Here is a 24,106-nt window from a genome sequence, read left to right on the forward strand (position 1 = left end):
GTGGATATTGTCCAACTGAACTTGAACAGTCTGAGAGAAATCAGACAAATTAACACAACCCATTGCTGGGGAATGTTCACATCCCTTATGTTCTTTTAACAGTAAATAGTCTATAGGTGTAAGATTTTGAAGCGCTACAATTTGCACTTCTCCTAATTCTTGATTGAGTTCCAACAGTATAGATCCAGTCAAATTTGTTGTTTTACTGTATGCACAGGCCAGCTTAGATATCTCCTTCTTCATTCCCATGGCAAGTCCAGGAACTGGTGGGATGAGTGCATCTACAGCTGTAGCAGTGCGTGGATCTTTGTTGGGGTTTTTTGATGATCATCTTCTGTCATGAGTCTTCCAGAGAGTGCTGATGTTGGAAGTTCTTTTTCATACTGTATCTTAGTTCATTTTCGGGGTAGCCCAATTAGGCTTTGATCCTCTGTATAAACACAAACAGACCCTTTGCCTACACTTTTATATGCCCTTTATACTCTTGTGTAGAACTCATTGGAGGTTACCACACAGGAACTGCCCGTTTTCTTTTTTTTTTGGTATCACTAATCTACACTTACATGATGAATATTATGTTTACTAGGCTCTCCCCTATACCAGGTCCCCCCTATAAACCCCTTTACAGTCACTGTCCATCAGCATAGCAAAATGTTGTAGAATCACTACTTGCCTTCTCTGTGTTGTACAGCCCTCCCTTTTCTCCTACACCCCCATGCATGCTAATCTTAATACCCCCCTACTTCTCCCCCCCCCTTATCCCTCCCTACCCACCCATCCTCCCCAGTCCCTTTCCCTTTGGGACCTGTTAGTCCATTCTTGAGTTCTGTGATTCTGCTGCTGTTTTGTTCCTTCAGTTTTTCCTTTGTTCTTATACTCCACAGATGAGTGAAATCATTTGGTATTTCTCTTTCTCCGCTTGGCTTGTTTCACTGAGCATAATACCCTCCAGCTCCATCCATGTTTCTGCAAATGGTTGGATTTGCCCTTTTCTTATGGCTGAGTAGTATTCCATTGTGTATATGTACCACATCTTCTTTATCCATTCATCTATTGATGGACATATAGCTTGCTTCCAATTCTTGGCTATTGTAAATAGTGCTGCGATAAACATAGGGGTGCATTGGTCTTTCTCATACTTGATTGCTGCATTCTTAGGGTAAATTCCTAGGAGTGCAATTCCTGGGTCAAATGGTAGGTCTGTTTTGAGCATTTTGATGTACCTCCATGCTGCTTTCCACAATGGTTGAACTAACTTACATTCCCACCAGCAGTGTAGGAGGGTTCCCCTTTCTCCACAGCCTCACCAACATTTGTTGTTCTCTGTCTTTTGGATGGCAGCCATCCTTACTGGTGTGAGGTGATACCTCATTGTAGTTTTAATTTGCATTTCTCTGATAATTAGCAATGTGGAGCATCTTTTCATGTGTCTGTTGGCCATCTGTATTTCTTTTTTGGAGAACTGTCTGTTCAGTTCCTCTGCCCATTTTTTAATTGGGTTATTTGTTTTTTGTTTGTTGAGGCATGTGAGCTCTTTATATATTCTGGATGTCAAGCCTTTATCGGATGTGTCATTTTCAAATATATTCTCCCATACTGTAGGGATCCTCTTTGTTCTATTGATGATGTCTTTTGCTGTACAGAGCTTTTCAGCTTAATATAGTCCCACTTACTCATTTTTGCTATTGTTTTCCTTGCCCGGGGAGATATGTTCAAGAAGAGGTCACTCATGATTATGTCTAAGAGGTTTTTGCCTATGTTTTCTTCCAGGAGTTTAATGGTTTCATGACTTACATTCAGGTCTTTGATCCATTTTGAGTTTACTTTTGTATATGGGGTTAGACAATGGTCCAGTTTCATTCTCCTACATGTAGCTGTCCAGTTTTGCCAGCACCATCTGTTGAAGAGACTGTCATTTTGCCATTGTATGTCCATGGCTCCTTTATCAAATATTAGTTGACCGTATATGTCTGGATTAATGTCTGGATTCTCTAGTCTGTTCCATTGGTCTGTGGCTCTGCTCTTGTGCCAGTACCAAATTGTCTTGATTACTATGGCTTTATAGTAGAGCTTGAAGTTGGGGAGTGAGATCCCCCCTACTTTATTCTTCTTTCTCAGGATTGCTTTGGCTATTCGGGGTCTTTGGTGTTTCCATATGAATTTTTGAATTATTTGTTCCAGTTCATTAAAGAATGTTGGTGGTAGTTTCATAGGGACTGCATCAAATCTGTATATTGCTTTGGGCAGGATGGGCATTTTGACAATATAAATTCTTCCTAGTCATGAGCATGGGATGAGTTTCCATCTGTTAGTGTCCCCTTTAATTTCTCTTAAGAGTGACTTGTAGTTTTCAGAGTATAGATCTTTCACTTCCTTGGGTAGGTTTATTCCTAGGTATTTTATTTTTTTTGATGCAATTGTGAATGGAGTTGTTTTCCTGATTTCTCTTTCTGTTGGTTCATTGTTAATGTATAGGAAAGCCACAGATTTCCGTGTGTTGATTTTGTATCCTGCAACTTTGCTGTATTCTGATATCAGTTCTAGTAGTTTTGGGGTGGAGTCTTTAGGGTTTTTTATGTACAGTATCATGTCATCTGCAAATAGTGACAGTTTAACTTCTTCTTTACCAATCTGGATTCCTTGTATTTCTTTGTTTTGTCTGATTGCCATGGCTAGGACCTCCAGTACTATGTTAAATAACAGTGGGGAGAGTGGGCATCCCTGTCTAGTTCCCGATCTCAGAGGAAATGCTTTCAGCTTCTCGCTGTTCAATATAATGTTGGCTGTGGGTTTATCATAGATGGCCTTTATTATGTTGAGGTACTTGCCCTCTATTCCCATTTTGCTGAGAGTTTTTATCATGAATGGATGTTGAACTTTGTCAAATGCTTTTTCAGCATCTATGGAGATGATCATGTGGTTTTTGTCTTTCTTTTTTGTTGATGTGGTGGATGATGTTGATGGACTTTCGAATGTTGTACCATCGTTGCATCCCTGGGATGAATCCCACTTGGTCATGTTGTATGATCCTTTTGATGTATTTTTGAATTCGGTTTGCTAATATTTTGTTGAGTACTTTTGCATCTACGTTCATCAGGGATATTGGTCTGTAGTTTTCTTTTTTGGTGGGGTCTTTGCCTGGTTTTGGTATTAGGGTGATGTTAGCTTCATAGAATGAGTTTGGGAGTATCCCCTCCTCCTCTATTTTTTGGAAAACTCTAAGGAGAATGGGTATTATGTCTTCCCTGTATGTCTGATAAAATTCCGAGGTAAATCCATCTGGCCTGGGGGTTTTGTTCTTTGGTAGTTTTTTGATTACCGCTTCAATTTCGTTGCTGGTAATTGGTCTGTTTAGATTTTCTGTTTCTTTCTGGGACAATCGTGGAAGGTTGTATTTTTCTAGGAAGTTGTCCATTTCTCCTAGGTTTCCCAGCTTGTTAGCATATAGGTTTTCATAGTATTCTCTAATAATTCTTTGTATTTCTGTGGGGTCCGTCGTGATTTTTCCATTCTCGTTTCTGATACTGCTGATTTGTGTTGACTCTCTTTTCTTCTTAATAAGTCTGGCTAGAGGCTTATCTATTTTGTTTATTTTCTCGAAGAACCAGTTCTTGGTTTCATTGATTTTTGCTAGTGTTTTATTCTTCTCAATTTTATTTATTTCTTTTCTGATCTTTATTATGTCCCTCTTTCTGCTGACCTTAGGCTTCATTTGTTCTTCTTTTTCCAATTTCTATAATTGTGACATTAGATCATTCATTTAGGATTGTTCTCCTTTTGTTTGTCTGGGAATTGTTTAATCCCACCGTCATATTTGAATGATAGTCGTGCTGGATACAGTATCCTTGGTTCAAGGCCCTTCTGTTTCATTGTATTAAATATATCATGCCATTCTCTTCTGGCCTGTAGAGTTTCTGTCGAGAAGTCTGATGTTAGCCTGATGGGTTTTCCTTTATAGGTGACCTTTTTCTCTCTAGCTGCCTTTAAAACTCTTTCTTTGTCCTTGATCTTTGCCATTTTAATTATTACGTGTCTTGGTGTTGTCCTCCTTGGATCCTTTCTGTTGGGGGTTCTGTGTATTTCCGTGGTCTGTTCGATTATTTCCTCCCCCAGTTTGGGGAAGTTTTCAGCAATTATTTCTTCTAAGATACTTTCCATCCCTTTTCCTCTCTCTTCTTCTTCTGGGACCCCTATAATATGGATATTGTTCCTTTTGAATTGGTCACACAGTTCTCTTAATATTGTTTTATTTCTGGAGATCCTTTTGTCTCTATGTCAGCTTCTATGCGTTCCTGTTCTCTGGTTTCAATTCCATCAATGGCCTCTTGCATCCTATCCATTCTGCTTATAAACCCTTCCAGAGTTTGTTTCATTTCTGCGATCTCCTTCCTGGCATCTGTGCTCTCCCTCCGGACTTCATCCCATTTCTCTTGCGTATTTCTCTGCATCTCTGTCAGCATGTTTATGATTCTTATTTTGAATTCTTTTTCAGGGAGACTGGTTAGGTCTGTCTCCTTCTCTGGTGTTGTCTCTGTGATCTTTGTCTGCCTGTAGCTTTGCCTTTTCATGGTGATAGGAATAGTCTGCAGAACTGGGACGAGTGACGGCTGGAAGGACTTCCCTTCTTGTTGGTTTGTGGCCCTCCTCTCCTGGGAGAACAGCGGCCTCTAGTGGCTTGTGCTGGGCAGCTGCGCGCAGACAGGGCTTCTGCTTCCTGCCCGGCTGCTATGGAGTTAATCTCCGCTGTTGCTGTGGGCGTGGCCTGGCTCGGGCAGCTGCTCCAAAATGGTGGAGTCGCGTTGGAGCAGGAGCTGCTGGGAGGCTATTTATCTCCGTAAGGGGCCTCCCTGCTCCCTGCAGCCCAGGGGTTAGGGTGCCCAGAGATCCCCGGATTCCCTACCTCTGGATTAAGTGTCCCGCCCTGCCCCTTTAAGACTTCCAAAAAGCACCCGCCAAAACAAAACAACGATCACAAAATATATATATATATATATATTTAAATAAAAAAAAAAAAAGTGGCCGCTCATTTTTCTTTATTCTCTGGCGCCAGCCTCAGGCATCTGCTCACCAGTCTTGCTGCCCTGTTCCCCCAGTATCCAGGGCCCCCTGGGCACGTACTGTGTCTGCGCTCTGGCCCGGATGGCTGGGGCTGGGTGTTCGGCAGCCCTGGGCTCCGTCTCCCTCCCGCTCTGCCTGCTCTTCTCCCGCCGGGAGCTGGGGGGATGGGCGCTCGGCTCCCGCCGGGCCGGGGCTTGTATCTTACCCCCTTCGTGAGGCGCTGGGTTCTCTCAGGTGCGGGTGTGGTCTGGATATTGTCCTGTGTCCTCTGGTCTTTATTCTAGGAAGGGTTGTCTTTGTTATATTTTCATAGATATATGTTGTTTTGGGAGGAGATTTCCGCTGCTCTACTCACGCTGCCATCTTCCTCCCCTCTGTCTATTGACTTCTGAATATTTATTACACTTGCTTGCCAAGGTAACATTTTAACTCTTAGCTGGTGTTTAATTAATACTAATATTTAATTTGTATTTATTAGTGTTTATAGTTTTTCTAACAGCAGTGTAGGAATTACCCAGGAGCTTGTTAGGATTGTAAATTCTTAGGCTCTACCTGAGACTCACTGAATTGGAATCTCTAACAAGATCCCCAGGTGACTCATAAGCACAGTAAATTTGGAGAAGTGCTGGTTAAGCATGAAATTTCATGCTGGTGGAGCATGAAATAATTTCCAGAAACGTCAAGGAGAATTGCGAGGATATCGAACAGATCAGTTAGCTTTGGTGGTGGGTATTGAGAATGGTGGGCAGAGGGTGGGGGGTTGGGGGCCTGGTGAGGGAAACTAACCGTGAACTATGTTTGCCAAGAGCCTCTCTACCTCCTCTGGCAAGGGTGGCCTTCTTGAAGAGACTGTCCTCCACTGAGCGAGTGCAGGAATTGAGGGCTTATTTCTATGCTGCTCTTTATTGCTCTTTGCATCTTTTAGAGCACAGGCAATTCCAGAAAGCTCCCCCATGCTCCCGGGCTCCTTGATTCTCTTACAGTTGTGTATGTAGGTTAAACCCTCCCCTACTAGGTTGCTACATTGCCTGACGGCAAGACCCGTGTTTTTTAAATCTCCACATGCCAAGCATAATACTATAGCACATGGTAGGCCCTAATTAATAAATGGTGAAAGGCAGAAATGAGAAATTTAGGAAAACTGGAAAAGCAGGAAGAGAGGGAAAGAGGAAGGAAAAAGTTTCACATATATAATTAATTGGTAAGTTTGATCCAGATAATGAATTTCACAAAAGTGCCAATGTAACTGATAAAATAACCATAAAAAATGCTTACAACTCCCATTTACTGAGCATTTACATTCTGTGTTAGCACCATACTTAAGTATATATTTATTCTCTACACGAGTCTTCTGAGGTTGAGTACCAGCATGAAAACCATCAGACTGTTAAGGGCAGATGCCAGGGCACCACATCCAGACCCTTGAAGGCATTTGAATGTTGTGTGGGGACCAGCGATCTGCATCTCGTCAAACATCGGCTTGAGTCTGATGTGCCATCCTCGGATGACTCACCTAGACTTTAGGCTTCTATTTATCTAATCTAAGAAACCATGAACGTTTCTGACAGCCACATCACCGTTTGCTCGTGTTAATTTTGCTGTCAGTCAGAACCCTGGAGTTCTTTCCATACTAATTACTTTTAAGACAGATTCTGTCTCCCTTCAGTTTCATATTTATGTGGTGCAGGCTGAGAATTGCAATGCAGAATTGTATATTCTGAACAGTATCACATTCCTGTTCAGTTTCAGGAGGTGAAGGCTGACTTCTGGTCCAGACTGTTGAGAACTGTTTGGATTTTCAATCTGTCCCACCATGGATTATCATTCCATCTCTAACTTGGGTCATCTCTGCATTTGATAAGTGTTCCCCCTGTTTGTAAGCCAGTAATAAACCTCCTAAAAGGAAAGGATAACGGACAGGATGTTGTGATCTCATTAGATGCATGTATATTAATTGCTTGTTCAATTATATACCAGGTACTCTGCGTGTATTATTTCATACTCAAGGCTCAAACAGCCCATGAAATGATTATTAGTGTTGCTTTTTTTCTACAGATGAGAAAGGGAAAGCATGGAAAAATCACATAATTTGCCCAAAATGAATAGTGGAGCAAGGACATTCCAGGCATCCTGCTTGAAAGACCCCACTCTCTTCACTTCTCAATCTGTGTTCCATTGCATCTAATAGAGAAGGGGATTTAATATCCACAGTCTCTAGCATAATACCACAGTGAATTTATATTTTGGTCCATGTAACTGCTAATCCTTTGTTTCAGCCTACGGTGTGTTATCTGCACAGAAAATGGAAGATTGTACTCTTCTGGGATATTAGGTCTGTTTCACTGTGCAGAAGACTTTCAGGTATGTGACAGTAAAAAAATTACATTTACAAAGAGACAAGTTATGTTTCACATAAAAATATAATCATGTTGGTTAATGTAATAAAATATGAAAAGTAGTTCAAATGGTGGAAGTAGAAATTGAATGGTACAAGTTAATTAAATCACTCAGTGTTCTTATTGGTAAAAGATTGTCAGACTGGATGATTTACAAAATCCACACTAGCTCCAAGATTTCATAAATCTGTGGCATTTAAATATCAACTCTTTTTAGAGTGCTGACCACTAGGAGAGGAGGCAGAGGTGTAACTCCAGGTGGTCGCCAGGGGCCCATTTGCCCACCGTATGAAAATAGCAACAAACATGAAAAAACAACGTGTCGCCATAGAATTGATAAGGTTATATCATCAAATGGAAATAATTTAGCCATGATGTAAGAATTTCTTCCCTCTGAAATATTGGTCTATCAACAGTTGACCTAACTAAATGATGATGATGAAAGAACCATGAAAAACATTTCATTCCAGATTGAAGAAGTTTAAAAACACATGAGAACTAAATGCAAGGTGTGATCGTGGACCAGAACATTTTTTTCTTTTATTTTGCTATATTAGGATATTATTGGACAACTGGTGACATTTGAAGAAGAAATCATACCGTATCAATGTTAATTTCCTAATTTTGTTAACTGAACAATGGTTATGTAACAGAATACCCCCGTTTATACGAAATATACACTGAAGTATTTAGGGGTTAAAGCAAAATCATAAAGACAGATGAAGAGGACCAAAAACTAATAAATAATAACTTCCTCCCATAAAGGAAGAAACACATTTCAAAAGAATTTTATGGAAAATGAATGTGCAACATGAATTAGAAAGATGAGGGGCTCAGATCATGCATTTTGTGAAATTACAGTTTGATATTAGATTTCCATAAACACATTGATTAATTATAACTAAGAAAAGAGGAAGTGCTGGAATACTGAGCTTCAGTACAGACAAGAGTATAATTAACAGCTGGAGTGTTGGTGCGGTAGCTGTGTTCCTTGGCACCAATTTTGTTATTCATTTAGGAATGTTATTTGAAAGGTTGTTAATTGGCTAGTAATGTATGGGCTCATTGCAATGAACACATTACTTCACATCATGATGAGTCTATGCTCCCAACTAAAGATACCATGAGGTTTAATGATTATATCTGGATATAAGAGAATGCTTGCTTCTTAACTGGGATCAAACCAAATCTTTCAGACAAAAGTATAATCAAATAATCATAGAATATTAGAGTAGGAAGTAAATTTGTCAAAGCTCTTCATTTTATAAATGAGAAACTGAGGCTCAAGGCATTAAATAATTTCCCCTTGATTATTTAATTTGGGATGATCTAGGATTCCAAATGTTCTAACTTCTTGTTTGTCCTGTACTTATTACACAGAAAATAACAAATCACCATAATTATTTGCCCCAATTTTGAATTCTTACAAGGCTTTATTTTTAAGCATTTGGCAATTAACTCTCTGCTCCTAGATTCAAAGCAAAATAACCTCTGAAAATGCTGAAGCTAAACTTGGTTTTCCGTAATATTACCTGTCAAAGCAAAAATTGCATTAGACAAAATTAAGTAGGCAAGAAAGAGTTTATTCAAGGCTATTGCAATAGGTGGGAGAGTCCAAACTCAGTCTGAGGTCAAAATCACTGAAAAAAAAAGATAGTTTTTAAGGGCTAGATTTGGGTTGATTAGGTTCCCTAATCTCCTCCCTGGGAGATTAGGGTATTGCCTTCCTTGATAGCTCCCAGGTTCCTGATAAAGTTAGTCCTGGATTATAAAATTAGCAAACTTTTGCAAATATTTTTATCTCAAAGGGTGTATCTCCAGGGAGAGGAAATACTGGGAAAAATACCTCTAAAACCGAAATCAGTCAAAGGGAGAAACGAAGTTTAAAACCCATTTATTGCTTACAAACTGCGGTTGGGGACTACTTCTCTTTCCTGCCCTGGCAGAAGCCAGCCAACACCCCTGCAGGCAACCTCTCAGGTTCAGATAAGCCCCTGGTTGCCCAGGTAATCACCCACTGATATGGAGATGGACTACGGCTCTCCATTCCTGAGGAACGCCTGTTGACGTGCAGATGCACTAAAGCCAGGTGAGATATTCTGGAAATATTACAATTTTACCCACAAAGGGGCAGAGAAAGAGCACAATGTTCATATTCTAAAGTAAATACTCTAGGAAAAGGGAGAAGAAAGGCCTTGTGTAGTTAGGCCAACTGGATTCCATCAGAGCTGGAAATATGAGGAAGGTCAGAAAGAAGCCTGTCTACTGTTTAGCTGAAGGAAACTTCTAAGTATTTTTGAGACTTCTCAAGGGAACAGTTAGGACAAACAAGATGTTTGAAGGAATGTCTGCTTCTCCCTGAGACCAACTCTTGAGATTAGAACCTGACTAAAAGCAGTTTATGGAAGGTGATTCTTGAGAGCACCAGTCAGTTAGGAGTGGGCAAAGGAGCCCACAGGACTGGAGGCTAAATAATGGGCAGATAGTGGTCAGGTACTATGAGTAAAATTGTAGTAGTTCCAGAATATCTCGCCTGGCTTTAGTCCTCAGGGGTGGAGAGAAGTATGGCTTTAGTGCATATGCATTATCAACTGGTGTTCCTCAGGGATGGAGAGCCGTAGTCCATCTCCGTATCAGTGGGTAATTACCTGGGCAACTGGGGGCTTATCTGAACCTGAGAGGTTAGAGGGGTGTTGGCTGGCTTCTGCCGGGGCAGGAAAGAGAAATGGCCCCCAACCGCAGTTTGTAAGCAATAAACGGGTTTTAAACTTTATTTCTCCCTTTGACTGATTTCGGTTGTAGAGGTATTTTGCCCTGGAATTTCCTTTCCCCGGAGTTACAAGTACCATTGCAGGCCCTGGCATTCAACACCTCTGAGGACTTCCTGGGGTTGGTTTGAACATGCCTGAGTTCTCTCTCCTAACAGACAAGGAATTTGATTTAAACATTTAATAAGTAATAATAGCTCATGTTTAACAATTACCTATCATGTAGCATACGTGATAGGAGGTGTTTTATATCTATGTTCTCATTAAATCCTCACAAGAAACTTGTGCAATAGACATTGCTCATGTCACACCTTAGCTGTGGAGAAGAGATTCTATTTCTGGGAATGCTGGGGCATAAAAGAGAGGCAATCCAGAGAATCTGGGTAGTTTCCAGTAGATGTTCCCATCTTAGATGCTAGTGAGCTGAAATGAAGAATAGGTAAAGCTTTCTTCTGGCAAAGAGAAATTCGGTATCTCTAAATTCTGTGCCTATCAATGTGGATGGGCTTCACACTATGCAAACAGCACATTTCCAAATAATTACAGACAGCATGTATTTCACTAACATTAATGAATAAAAAATAATTGTAAAGTGACTCATTCTGGTCTACATTTACTGATACCATAACATGAAATGCAGAGTCTCTAGGTCACAGTATGGAGAAAGAGTAATTGGGAATTTTAAGTGTTCATTTAGTTAGAGTGGGTAGATAACTAGGAAAAAAGCAGGGAGAGGGAGGGGGACTTGGTCAGATGCTTGCTTACATCCTTCATATTCTGTACAAGCTGTTCCCATGGGAGGGTATAGATAATAGACTGGCCAAAACTGGCTGATTCTAACATGGAGGAGAAGTCGACCCTGGCTTCACTTCCAAATACATTCTATAGTCACCAACACAGTAAAATCAAATATAGTAAAAAAACCTCCCCTGCCAGATGTGAGGATGAAGCAAGCCTGAACTCCAGGAAGACTTCACCTGTTTCCTTTGAAACCTAACCCCACTTAATGATGTTCAACTCCCTGCAGATGAAAAGGGCTCCCTATCATTCCCTGCACCTCAACCCTCTGGGATACTCTTATCTTTCTCTGAACTTTATTCTCCAAATAAACTCTTAGTGCTCAACATCCATTCTTTAAGTCTTTCTTGCAGTAAGACTAGGGACCCATCTCCAGTAATACTTTCACATATTCACAAGATTAGCAACTTGACTGATGGATTCAATTTTGGGGGAAAAGAGAAAGAAAGGGAGACAAAGACCAAATACACTATTTGTTGGAGCTAGATGTTCTTGGAAAAGAGGGTGGGAAGTGAATACTTAGCACAAATTAAATCTGTATTATCATAAATGTTGGTCTTTCCAAAGTTGACTTTTACAGTTAACTGAAATTGGTCTGAAGTTTTTATCTAATTACTCAGTGTGTGGATCTAGGTACTTTCTCAATAACTTATCATTAGGATTAGCAGTGAAGCAGCTGCTTATTAATCTTCAATTGGCCTGCAATTCACCCACCCCTTCACCATTTCACCATTTGGAAGGAAAGAGTAGGTCACACTGGTACGTCAAAAAATGCCTGCTGTGTCTAGCCCAGATCGCGTGATGATCCTGACTTTGTCTTCTGACAGCATTCATTCCCTGTCACTTCACACCAAGGATCACAATGACCACTTAATGACAAAAGGCCATATGCCTCCAGACCAAGAGAGAAACAGGAAATCTCCCAAACTGTCATTCTAACAGAGTAAAAGTCATATAGTGGCACCTCATTAAGTCAGTGGAACCTCTACCTTCTCATTCAGTTCTATAGTAACTGGTAGTTGAGGGCAGAAGGCTGTGGAGAGAAAAATGTCAGCTATTTCCAACACAAGTCATTAGACTTAGCTCAGGGTGTCTGGATGGCTTTTGAGCTGCTCACAGCCTGCATCCTGGCCAAGCCCCTGGGAGCAAGGGGTGCTGAGGGCCTGAATGTTCTGGACTGTCTGGTTACCAGCTTGAGCATCAACAGTCCTTGGCTGTCAGCGAGTCAACCCCGATTTTGGTACTCATTTTTGCACCACATATATGAAGGCAAAATGAACCAAACTGCTTATTTTCAACATTCAGCTTTTGCCTTTTCCGTTACGTTTATTTCCCCAACTCATACCACTTACTTACTCCCTAATAATCTTGTTGCCAACCTTTGGGAGTGACAAGAGAAATGAAATACATTTTTTATAAGTAAAAAGAAATCTCTTCAAGATATTTTGAGCTTTAACATTTATTTTATGTTAAAAATAAAGTTGGTAAACTTTATTTACCAAATAAAGTTTAACAAGGTAGTACATTTATCTGATTAAAAGATAGTTTGCTTAAAGAGAAAGTCCAAACCAACACGATGAAAAAAAGAGTGTTTAAAAGTCACTACTTCTTCAAAAATGGAGGTAGAATTTTCTTTTTCTCTGAGCAAGTGGACTGACTATGTGCACTATACACGCAAAGTTCTGAGCTTTATGATGTCCCAATAATCAAAAATAATTCAACCCTACACTTAATAAATATGATTGATTTTTACGGACTCCTAGCTGAATGTCACCGAATATGTAACTTTAAATTCATCTTCTGAAACTTGGATGTAGAGATCTATAATGGTATGAAGTGGATAGATCATTCTGGGTTATTTTCAAAGACCCTTCATTCCTGTGATAACCCATTGCGTCTGGAAAGAAAAATGTGTAGACACTGGCCTCCCCTTAAGTTCTTACGGAGTTTTGGTGTTTTATATGCTACTTCCTCAGTGATACAAATCTTTTTTTTGGGTAAACTTGGATTATCCCTATGACATTTCTAATTCTACATATATTGATAACGAAGATTCAGAATACATTACCTTTATCAAAGAAGTACTTAGTGGTTTAAAATAAGAGCAGCGATTCAAGAATCTCCTGACCATTATGATAAAATATTTGTTGACAAGGAATTAGTTCTTTGTACTTTTTGGACAAGAGTCATACTGATAAGAAACATAACATGTTTTTGAAAGAGTCAGATAAGGAAAAGAACCCTACCCAAGAACCTTACCATTTAGAAAGCCGACATCATTCCCGGCTGCCAGCCCATCCATCCCGAGCATCCCATCTTCTGCTGTCTTTATTGCTCAGTGGAGGTTATTGTTTCAGTTCCTCCTTGTGCTCAGTTTGTAATAAAAGCTAGATTTGAAAAGTCTTGTGTTTATCACATATACTTCAAGGTCAACAGAGTGCAGTCTGGAAGAAAGGGCTTTTCAAATCTGAGCTAAAAAATAGATCTTTTACAGGGAATTTATCCTATTCATCCAGGAGTCTTTCAGAAAATAAATGTTACCTTGATAAAAAGAATTTCATTAAATTTTCAAATTTAAATATCTCTAACACATCATGCTTCCACTGGGCTTTTGGATGAAAAGGTCTAAAGATGAATAGACAAGTGCTATCCTGTACCACTGTTCGGGCCATACGCATGGGTATTTGGGCAACAATAGGGCCAATGCGGAAATAGTAGCTAAATGGTCAATTCCTGATTTCTAATCACCACTACGAGTCCTCTGTGCTTGGACTTAGGAATGTGCTAACCTTTAGTCCTAGGGACGCACTCTTTTGGTCAGGCTCGATGTGTAAATGATGGTAATTTCTATTAATGCCATAAATAATTGCTATTTCAAAAAGGGCTCCAGGGAAGCTCTACAGAGAAAATGCTGATTAACCATCAATATTTGCTCTGCAGGGTGGTTCCACCTCACTCAAGGAGATCTCACATAAGACTTAGAATAAGGAATGAGATTAATTAGGACTTTATATTCATAGCTAGAAAGAGAGTATTTCAGCTGCTGCTAATTAGCACTGGATAATGTATAAAAATCACAGGCTAACACCTTTCATTTACTATATCTTTTGCCGAAGTTTTTTCTAGAAGTTTTACAGAAATCTCTATATCCCTGTTAAGAAGGCCCCCTTTCCAACTCATGATATTCAAGGAACCAAGTCAGTTTTCTGTATTATACAGTTAGTGGGAAATAAAGTATTCAGGAACAGGGGCTGGTTTTCAAACTCCCACTTTGCTGTTATCAAAGATCTCTTGACAGCTGTTTGAATTTAAGTCAGTAAACACATTCCTAGCTCCAATACATATAAATTGCATTACGGCTAGAAAGGTAGATAAAAGTGACTTGGGTGGAAAATACAACATTCACTTTTCCTGCTGAATAATTAGGTCTAGTCCAGCACATTATAAAACCCACTGGGACTTGTGAACACTCCTACACATGCACACAGCTTCAGTTTATACATTTCATGTTCACAAAAAGTGTGTAAGTGTGTATGGGCGAGGCTTTACCTTGCCCGAGTAAAACAGTACAATTTCATGTGTATGATTTGCCTGTGACTTTCACCGGGGTATTGTACAATAGCCATAGGAAAGCGTCCTACATAAGTGGAATATTGTTCTTAGGACCTTAGAAAAGATTCCCATCCAATCACATCATGAAGGTCTTCCACTTTGGATAGAAATATTTAGATTAAAATGAACATCAGTGTTTAGGAAAATTAAGTCTAAAGATAAGTAATGGGGTCTCTGAGAGGGTATCAGCTACACAAAGTAGGAAAGGAAGGTCTGTGAAAAATCACCCTCCCCTGGATTCTCTAAGGATATTCTAAATAGACCCAGAGCCCTTCACTCCAGCCGTCAATCCCCTGAATCTGTCTCAATTTTCTGTACCTTGGTTCTTTCTAGAAACATGTAATGTCTCTATATAAGCAACAGTATGGTATGGTGGTGGACACTGGGCTCCAGGACAGATGACACACCAGTCGTGTGTCCCTGGTACAATAGTGCTGGTCTCACTGGGCCATTCTGAGGATGACATGACTTCCTAGATGTAAAGTGTTGAGAAAGATGCTTGAAATACATTCATAATCCAAAAATCATTAGGTATTATGAGATTTATACAGTTTAACTCACTGTTTTTCTATGTTGGATTATGGTTCTTCAACTGGCAAAATCTAGTCCAGAAAACTAAAACCTTTGTTAATAAAGACAATGCATTTTTAATACAAACATGTGATGAATAATGCCAGTTGTTGATCTTACAGTCCTATTTTCCTTGGTGATGTTTTCTTGGAAGAAATAACAAAGTCAGGTTGACCCAGGTGGTCCCACTTCTCAGTCCTAACGGCTATGGCATGTTAATGCAGATGATTATAGTTTCCAAAATAAAAATCACTCATGATATTCAAACTCAGCTGCTACTATGCTTAACATTTGATGTGTTTTCATTGTCAATATTGAATATGTTAAGAACTAAATAAATATATTTACATTTTGATTTTTCCATTTTAATAAAATGACAGTAAGAATTTTAATGACTAATGACTATTCACTTATAATTTCATTTATTCCTTATTATTTATAATTTAATTATCTCCCCATACGGTTATTTAAGTTGTGTCATTATTTTTAGATTTTGTAAGCTTTGCCCCTATGAGCACCCTTGTGTGTAAATTTTGCATTATTTCTATGTTTTGTTACACCAAATTCCAACTGGGGACAACAGTTCCAATTCAAAGGGCATAGACATATGTATATATATTTCCAAAGTGCACTCAAGAAATAGCAGTGTTTGAGAGAGTTCACTAAAAACATTATTTTAGGAACTTAAATAAATAAAGGGCCAATCAGCCATGGCTCAGAACATTTTGATAACTTTCTTGGAAAATTGCCTTAGAATATATTAATCGGTCATGCAAGAAAGCTTGTTTCATTACTGTATAAACTTTCTTAATTTTTAACCTTAAATCGCATCATTTATTGTTAACAAAAATCTTACTCATAAGATATGGCTGCAAGTAAATTTTGCTTATTTACAAGATTCAAACCTTTTATACAAGAGTGAAGGTAAAGCCTCAGTAGTTTATTTTAAAAATAAAACAAATTACCAAGACACATTTCTTAAATCTTGAGAAAAATTACTGTGCTGTTAAAAAAATTAACAACCCAAAGGATAACTTTTTGAAGTGGTCTCTCTCATTTTACATGTTTGACTCATTTTTGAAACTCTAATATCTTACTAAATTAAGCAAGAGTTTATTGAGCATCTAGATGCCGCTATGTACAGGAAGGTGAATAAATGGTCATCCCAGTTATTAAGGTTCTTACCAGCAATATGACCTTCTATATACTAATTAAGTGGCAGCTCCCAGGTACAAACTGGCTGCCCATCTTTCCTATTTTTTACCACAATAGTGGGGCATGGCCAGTCGAGAACTCTAAGCAAGCTGACTATGTCCCTGATGTCTCATATCCCTTTTTTGTAAGGTCAAAGTAACACAGATTTCTTGTGGAAATCACTTGCATGATGTATGTAGAGGCACTACAAGGACCATAAATATGACAAGACATTTAAGAAACTGATATTATTTATCAAGTGGAGTTCTCATCTCCACTCTTAGCAGTCTTGAGATTTTTAACAATATCTTACAAAATCTTGAGAAATCTATTGAGAACTATCTAGTGCACATTTTTATCAAACTCTTTAAATTCATAGGTAATATCAATTAAGAAATCTGTTTTTCTTCCTTTTTATATTGATGGAATCAAATTAGTCTATTTTTAAATACATGCTAATTGTATTGCACATTGACGGGGTTCTTTAAAATGACAGGTGTCTGAGTGTTCTAGCATATGCTTCTACTAAAAACCAGAAAAATCAGAGATGGGAGGGAGTTTCCAATGAGAGGCTGTCCCCAGGAGGTGATCCAGAAAATGAGCTCTTTAAAAAAACAAAACAAAACAAAGCACTTTATCATGGTGTGACTGCCATACAAAAAGCTATTATGTATACAATGTATTCAACTCGATGAGTCTGGAGATAAGTATATACCCAAGAAACCATCACCACAATCTATGCCATAAACTTATGCCCCATGACCACCAACTGCTTCCCCCACCTCCTATACTTCTACTTTTTAATTTAATTTTTTTCTTTGGTGGAATAGGCACTTAAAAAAAGGTCTACTCTCTTAGCAAGATTTTAAACCTTTATACCGTATTGTTAACTATCGGTCCTGTATTGTACGGTAGACCTCCAGAACATATTCCTTTGGTATAATTGAAACTTTGTACCCTCTGACCACCAACTCCCCATTTTCCTCCCCTCACCACCCCTGGTAACCCCTATTCTACTCTCTGGTTCTAGGAGCTTGCCTGTTTTAGAGCTCACATAGTAATATTATGCAGCGTTTGTCCTTCTGTGTCTGCCATTTTACTTAGCATAAGGTCCTCTGGCTCTGTCCGTGTTGTCACAGATCACAGGATTTCCTTCCCAATGTGTTCACCACACAAATCCTTCAAATGTGCTTAAAAAAAGGATTCCATGTGGCTCTTAGTACTTATAAATGATGCCACATTTTACTCTGGGAAGGGACTTTCTCCAGGAAAAATAATCATTGCTTAGTGCCAGTTTATCAACTGTTCACCAAATAAATGCACTTAGCATCACCAATCTTCCATAGAAAAGTACAGAGAGTTTGTGAACAGGTCTTAGCAGTTTTTTAATCTTCTTGTGGTTCAGTTAAAAGGGATACTTAGTACTAATTTATCTCCTGACACCATTCATAATTAAATAGGCTGCTGTTTAATTATATGTATTATCAGAGCACCCTTCCTGGCTATGCCAAAAAGGTTAAACAGAGTATGCCAAATGGGTAAACATTTTTCACTGAAGCATTGGGTAAACTATATCCCAGGGACCTCAGAACAACCCTAGATCCAGGCGCAAAACCTCCCAGCCACAGAATTAGATGGAAAATGAGCACTCGGAAGGAGGGCCAGACACAGAACAAAACTTTTTTGACAGGCCTTTGATAATGGAAACTCATGAATAAGCACCTTGTTGAAACTGCACAGAAGGAACAGTTTGAAAAGCTTTCAGGGCACCAGTGACTGTACACAGCATTACATTATATCAGCAGCAAACGCCTAAGACGCCACTGACACTCTTGTCATTTACCAATGATGTTGCTTACTGATGTTATTCCTCATTATTTTGTTTGAGAGAATGTAAAATACTTAGCAGATTTCATACATTCATTCCTGTCCTCCATTCTCTTTATCCTACCCTTTTTCAGAGAATTCTTCAACATCAGTTCTGTTGTACTGGTGTGGGGGGAGGGAACCCAAGATAGACAGCCCCATGGAGACCACTGTATCCCTGAGGTAGGCTTTGTATCAGAGAACATGCCTCCTCTGGTCGTTTCCTCATTGGCTCTGCTAAAGAGACTCTATGAGCCACATTTCCTGTGAAGTCCAATCATTTCTGGCTATGACACTCTTTCACAATCAATGACTTTCACAGGTGATAGAGATGAATACAGACAGAAAAGAGCCATTCCATTACTGGCTTGTGCCCTGTGATTCTAGGTATTTACTCTGGTTTGGAGTTTTGGCTTTAAAAAGCTAGATAAAAACAGAATTCAAGGGGACAGTCCTTTATCTATGCCCTATATCCATATTTTAATCATTAGCAAGCCTTTGTGATGACCCTGGACAAAACTGTATGAAGTGTGTAGAGATCTGACTTAACACATTTGCTGTTGTGTTTGGTTCCTTTGTAGCCACTTTTTTTATAATAGGCAAAAGTTCCATTTCACTCATTAAAATTATGCATTTTGATCAGCATATTGTAAATGAATCTATGTTGCAGCATGAGAGGATGAGGCCAAATGGAATGGGAAATAAGCATCATTAATATGAGTCTCTTAGTTCTTTATATTCTAAACGAGGTTTGCTAAGAAAGAACATTGTTTCGTGCTCTCCATCAGGCCAGCATTTACAGCCTCAAATACTGGCATTTTTTGTGAACTACAGAATCTGATGAGTTTGAGCATAATAGGGAAAATTGGGGGATGTATTACAACTCTTCTTCAACTTTTATTGCCCATGCTGAGGTGACACTTAGCGAAGGATTAAGAATAATTTGTGCTTCTACTCTGAGAAGGGCTCCTCTCACATTTAGTTCTGAGACTGTCAGCAGCCGAAGTAAAATACAAGTCATTAGGAGAAATGCTTACCTTGAGAAAGAAATACATGAGTTTTTGTCAAGGGTAAACTAAATCTGGGACCCAAAGGAAATTTATCATGTATCATACCTTGCTCCTTTCCAAGCAACCAAAATTAATCACTGCTATTTTCAAACATAAGCTATGTGATAAAATAAAAGAACAAAAAAAGAGTCTGCACTGAGCTCTGTGATTGCTGTTCCCAAACGTGAGTGCCCAGCAGTCACCTGGGGAGCTGGTCAAACCACAGACGGCCCCCTGGAGTTTGTGGCTCTGAAGGTCTGAAGTACATTTCCAACAAGTTCCCCAGAGTTGGTAACGGGGCTGGTCTGGAAACGACAGTCTGAGAAACACTGTTCTATGGGGTTTTATCAGGTCACTTGAGGGCTTTCAAAACATTTAATTTCCTTGTAAACAATGAAATCATCTCGGTTCACTGTAGACGCCTGTACCCAGTGTGGAAATCGCATCTGGACTTGCTGAAAGCATACATCAGAGCCAGTCTCCCCCCTGCACCCATCGCCTAAAGCAAAACCACAGTCACTCAGGAGCTACGTTTTCATCCTTTGTAGAAATCGGTGTATTAAGTATTGCATAAGTAAGTAAATTCAATATAATGTTTATTGATTATCTACTAGTTTTTTTAATTTTTGAAAGTTTTTTATTATTTGCTCCCTCTATGCTCATAAGCAAATTGATTTTTATTGAAGCTAATGGTGTAGACAAAGCCTCCTGGTGGTTGAGTTTTTAGGAAAAACACTAAGGATGGGACCCAGACAAACTCCAGCGTGTGTGGAGACCCACAGCCCAGGTTCCTCCTCCTCTGCCTCCTCCTGCCTCTTCTTCCTACTCTGTTTTTGTTGTCATTTTAACTACAAGATGAGACCCTTTAGAGGAAACAATACTATATATAGTCTGAAAATTAGGCTGAGAGGTTATAGTAAAGAACTTTGCAACTGTCCATGTAGATCATAGCTATTTTTCTAGTCCTGCACTGACAGGTCAAGGACTTGAAATGTGGCCAGTGTGAACTGAGACGTCCTATCAGTATAATCCACCCTGGATTTCAGATGCTTAGAATAAAAACAGAAAGAATGTAAATATCTCACTAGTAATTCTGCTTTCGTGTTTGTTGCCTGTTGAAGTGATAGTATTTGGGGCTTGTAAGTTTAAATAAAATGTACTATTAAAATTAATTTCACCTGTTTCTTTTTACTTGTTTAAATGCTAGTAAGCTAGAACACCTAAAATTACCTCTGTGGCTCATCTTATATTTCTGTTGGGCAGGTCTGATTTAGATCTTTCATTCATTTTAACCCATCTTAATCCAAAGCTTTTCACTCATTTTGCCAGATGCCAAGAGCATCTTTGATGAAGCCCATCAGGGCTTTATTTTATTACCTGCTTCTTCTATGTTCATAAGCATAGAGATTTTTATTGAAGCTAGTGGTGTAGACAAAGCCTCCCAGTGGTAACGTTTTTAGGAAAAACACTAAGGTTAAGGCCAGTGTTGGCTCAAGACGTGCCCAATATCCAGTGCTTCATTCTCAATGCACTTTCATCTGCCAGAGGGAGAGCGAATATTTCTTGTCTGATTCATTACTTAGTAGCTTATCCGTTCAAGAAAACTGTGCAAGAAAATAAGATATCTGTAGATTTATCCTACTCTCAACATTTTTTTTCTTAGTACTTTTGAATCATAATCCTTACAGTGGGATATTACCTAGACATGCAATTTTAAATCTTTATTATACCAAGGGGTAAAGGGATAATACTAAAAATTTCTGGGATTTAGGGTAGAGAGATACCTTATTTACAAATAAGTGAGAAACACTGTCATCAGACTCTTCACCTGCAACTTTGGGTGCCAGAAACAACTGAGCAGTTACCTTAAAAATTCTTAAAGAAAATCATCTCTAAGGAAAAGTTTATATCTAGCTGCAATAGACATTGATCATCCACATTTTAAAAACTGAAAACACATCATTTGCTCTTCAAGGGCATAGACAAATTTTTTCCACAAGGAAGATACTTGCTAATAATAGATGATATGCCAGGAAAAAGGAAGAAATGAGATCTGAGCAATAATGCATCCAACTGGAAGTTATCAGTGAGGGGGGTTCTGGGATGACAAGATGACGAAGATTAGTGCCAGACGACAGGGCAACAATCCACGTTGGCACTGAGGAGATAAGGCTTGGGGAAGGAATCCTCCAGGAAGGAAGGAGAATCCATTTAAAAATTTAATTCCTCAAACTAAGCACAATTTGTGGAATGCTGGAAATGAAGAATATCTAAGAATATAGACTGAATTTGAAGAAACACTCATTTGAGGGTTTGGATTATTTATGTCTACAACAGAGTAATTCTTATGATCATCCTACGCATCAAAATAACATTACGATGCTTAGAGATTCTTTGTATGTGACTGACATAGTATGATTCATCTGTCCTCTTCACAGATTGGAATTCAAGACCCTTTGGCACAAAATAAACATAAAGACAGACTGACCAGCAGGACATCATCAAGGACGGACCAGGCTTGCCATGGGGGGGTCCCACTAGAGGTGTTGGCCCAAGTCAGCGCTCCCCTTTCACAGCGATGCCCACATATTTGAAGGCAAGCCTGGATTATCCAACAGTGAGCACTAAGCAGAAATGTGAATATTCATTTTCACTTTTCAGATTTAAAATTTTTCCTTTGATCCTTTCTGTTTTTCCCATTGCTTCTTATTTCTAATGCTGCCTGCCAGCTGCCAGCTCTCTGGCACACAGAACATGGAACCCTTTGAGATACCACTTCCCCGTTAAAGGAGCAGCTCCTCAGTTAATGGGCCTGGCCTCTCACTGAGTCTTCAGCTTTGTCATTTGTTTCTCAGGAAAGGTGGATTCTGTTTCTTAGCTGAATTCCTAATCCCTGGTTTTCTAACTCTTGCCTAAGTAAGCTCATGGGTCATGTAATTGCTGTGTTAAGGAGAATTCGTTCATCAGATGATGCATAATATATCCTATGCTTTGCAAAGTTCAATGGCTTCTTTTGAAGACATGCATGTAAAGGAATTAATCATACCCAGCTAGACAAATGCCACAACAAATCTATATGAGGAGTTCAATCTCCTCATCCCATTCTTTATTATGCTTCATCCCACAGTATCCTTTTCATTAAAAGGTCGTACACCGCATCTGTTTCATTCACCAATACATCCCTAGGAGACTATCAGGCAACAACATAGATGCTCAATTAATATTGATTGAATAACTAAATGGGGATGTGATTAAAACAGTTTGGGAGAACCACAGACAAGGACAGAGAAGATGAAATTACAGATGAGGAGGGCTCTGTCAGGGTGGGAAGCGGGCATCTTAGCCATTGCTGTGGGTGTAATGGTGTGGAGGGAGATTGGGGAAAGGAACAAAGCACAGGGGGCAGGGCAAGGGATGCTACTGGATGTGGAACGTGTTTCTTATGAGGCTCTGGGGATCGGCCTCCAAGCTCATTTGGCTTGTTGATCAAGTTCTGTTCTTTGGGACTGTAGGACCGAGGCTGTCATTTCCTGGTTGTAAGCCAGGGCACAGTCTTTACTTCTACAGGTGGCCACATTCTTTCCCAGGTGAACTGTGAGCTCCTAGAAACTCTATCTGGTCCTGCACGTGAGTTCCATGATCTCTGAGCCAGTCACAGTCAAATTTTTCTTGTGCTAATATCTCTGAGTTTTCCTTCTGCTGTATCTCTCTGACTCCAGATAGAGAAAATTATTTGCTTTTAAGAGCACATGTGATTAGAGTAGGCCATCTGCATGATCCAGGATTATTTACCTATTTTAAGGTCTGCAAACTTAGTTATACCTGCAAAGTCCTGTTGACCATGTAAACATGGCACATTCACAAGTTCTGAAGATTAGAGTATGAACATTTTTGTGGGGTCAAAAATATGCCTACTACAGATATGACCAAAAGTACAAGATGTTAACAGAGTATGTAATAGTTTACATGCCAGTAAGACATTGAGAAGCAATGGGAAGAAGTTAGCAAATACCCTTGGGTACACACACACACCACTTTATGTTATGTTTCACTTTAGTCTTGCAAAATAAAAAGAAGTCTTAAAAAAAAAATCTTATTTTTATCCCTAAAATTCTATTTATTTATGCTCTTTTATATGCCAAAATCATCATTATTCACTTAATAATGGACATCAAAACCAACTTAACTATAAAATGTAATTTCACTAATTTAAATAGCTCTGCTATTCTGTTGAGAGTCTTAATTTTCAAAAAAACAGTTTGGAATTATTCAATGCTTAACACTTTGTATTACAGTGTGGAAAAGTATAAGTGGATAATAAATAATAAGTTCTCCCTGCCTCTCTCTCTGACTTACACGATTTGACCTTTAAAACTGATTACAAAGACATGTTTATAAGTGATGAATCATTTATGAAAACAAAGCAGAAATCTGAAAATAAACAGCAGTGTTCTTCATCTTGTACACACAAGATAAGTTAGCATGTAATAGGGGTTTTAACCATTGTGTTTGAAATGTAACTAGAGGGTGTGGCCAAAACAATAGCATTGTTTAGTTAAAAAATATATGTATCTACACAAGAAAACCCAAATTAATTTTGGAATGCTACACCCATTGGAATTCTCTACACCCCTGAGTCTCTTTTGATGAGGTCGCAGTGAAAATAAAACGAGGTGCAAACATTACCTTACCTCTTCCGCATGTTGGCATCCTTATGTGGAAGAGAAGTGGAGAATCCTTTCCCTTTTGGGTATTTGTGACAATGCTTGGTGTGTCAATCACCTTTCTGTTTCCC

General features: G+C 39.1%; 1 long non-coding RNA gene across 1 annotated transcript in view; it reads left to right on the forward strand.

Annotated features, from left to right (window-relative positions):
- Nucleotides 1-23,649, forward strand: part of LOC130684220 (uncharacterized) — a 30,376-nt gene extending 6,727 nt beyond the window's left edge. The window contains exons 3-5 of the long non-coding RNA XR_008998407.1: nucleotides 7,335-7,419; nucleotides 19,730-19,885; nucleotides 21,750-23,649. This is a non-coding gene — a long non-coding RNA (uncharacterized LOC130684220). The remainder of the gene's footprint in view (nucleotides 1-7,334; nucleotides 7,420-19,729; nucleotides 19,886-21,749) is intronic.
- The last annotated feature ends 457 nt before the right edge of the window (nucleotides 23,650-24,106 follow it).

This window comes from Manis pentadactyla, chromosome 6, assembly GCF_030020395.1.
Source record: "Manis pentadactyla isolate mManPen7 chromosome 6, mManPen7.hap1, whole genome shotgun sequence".
Taxonomy (NCBI): domain Eukaryota; kingdom Metazoa; phylum Chordata; class Mammalia; order Pholidota; family Manidae; genus Manis; species Manis pentadactyla.